Source organism: Leopardus geoffroyi, chromosome C1, assembly GCF_018350155.1.
Source record: "Leopardus geoffroyi isolate Oge1 chromosome C1, O.geoffroyi_Oge1_pat1.0, whole genome shotgun sequence".
Classification (NCBI taxonomy): Eukaryota; Metazoa; Chordata; class Mammalia; order Carnivora; family Felidae; genus Leopardus; species Leopardus geoffroyi.
The window spans coordinates 153,202,773-153,204,488 of NC_059328.1; the positions used below are offsets into that span (position 1 = coordinate 153,202,773).

The 1,716-nt window shown below is 38.7% G+C and overlaps 1 pseudogene; it reads right to left on the bottom strand.

Moving 5' to 3' along the window:
• Positions 1–352: 352 nt before the first annotated feature.
• Positions 353–468, bottom strand: LOC123600163 (annotated as a pseudogene).
• Between the last annotated feature and the right edge of the window lie 1,248 nt (positions 469–1,716).

A 1,716-nucleotide genomic window follows, 5' to 3' on the forward strand; every position in this document is an offset into this window, starting at 1 on the left:
GGGAAAACTTTAAATTCACAATGTTATAGGAAATGCAAAAGCCTATTACATGGCACGTGATCAAAATATTGGGTAAAATTTTATTGTAGTTTTAAATAATGTCTCTTTGAGAAAATAAAACTATGTATTATCATAAATGCAAGTAAGCTTAAAGCATACCTACAAAAACCATAACCTATTTTTAGGGCAAGAATCTTGACTCATCAAATATTCATGCTAGGTTATAAGCGAGAAAACGAAAGCCCTTTAAAATAAAAATAAAACTCCACGTAACAGAAATATTTTGATATGTATAAAGTATATGGACATTTTTGCTTTCTCATTTTTAGCTGCCTCTCTTTAAAATAGTCACAAATATTTTCTTCTCCAAATTCTTTCACAGATATGTGTGTCATCCTTGCACAGAGGCAATGCTAATCTTCTTTGCATCATTCCAATTTTTAATATACGTGCTGCCGAAATGAACACTCTCCAAATGTTTGCAAATAATATGTATGTACTATGATTTAAAGTACTCCATTAAAAATAATATGAGAGAAATATGAACAAAGACATAAGTACACAATTGATAGTGAATTAAAGTTTTGAGATGACTGGAAACGATAAGGTCAACCTGAATATCAATTTGATCTGATGTTTCTGCCCCACCCCTTCTGCAAGGAATCTAACTTACAGTGGCTTACTGCTTTCAGTAAAAATTTGGCAAATGGCCTAATGTTCCATTTTTTTTAATACAAGATTTTGATGTTGCTAATAGGAGCTGGAAGCTTCAAGTAAAGCAACCGAGGTGGTGATTGGGTATTTAGATATCATCTGCAATCCTTTCCAAACAGAGTATGTAATGGTAGCTGTGAGAACCTATGAATCTGAACGTTGCTTTACATTTCCTGGGCAATAAACTAAGTATTACCCGCTTCGCTACCCAAAGATGTAAACCACTGCATTTTCTCCTCAGTCTTTGTGTGTAGCTTTACTTGCTGCTAAGAGTTGTGATTTCCTCTACCTACTTCTCATTAGAATGGCACTAGTCCTGGGGCGCCTGGGTGGCGCAGTCGGTTAAGCGTCCGACTTCAGCCAGGTCACGATCTTGCGGTCCGTGAGTTCGAGACCCGCATCAGGCTCTGGGCTGATGGCTCAGAGCCTGGAGCCTGCTTCCGATTCTGTGTCTCCCTCTCTCTCTGCCCCTCCCCCCGTTCATACTCTGTCTCTCTCTGTCCCAAAAATAAATAAACGTTAAAAAAAAAAAAAGAATGGCACTAGTCCTCAGAAATGGTAGTAAAATGGCCTTCTGAGGGGGAGTGCAGCACTCTTAACTTGGTCTTATTACTAAATTACTTTGAACTGAGCTGTGTAACCAGTTTCTGTACATTGATTTTATATCTGTGACTTTGCCGAATTCACGTATCAGTTCTAGCAGCTTTTCGGTGGAGTCTTTTGGGTTTTCCACGTAGAGTATCATATAATCTGTGAAAGGTGAAAGTTTGACTTCTTCCTGGCCAATTTGGATGCCGTTTATTTCATTTTGTTATCTGATTGCTGAGGCTAGGACTTCCAACACTATGTTAAACAACAGTGGTGAGGGTGGTCATCCCTGTCCTGTTCTTGATCTCAAGGGGAAAGCTCTCAGTGTTTCCCCATTGAGGATGATATCAGCTGTGGGCTTTTCACATATGGCTTTTATGATGGTAAGGCATGTTCCTCCTATCCCGACCTTCT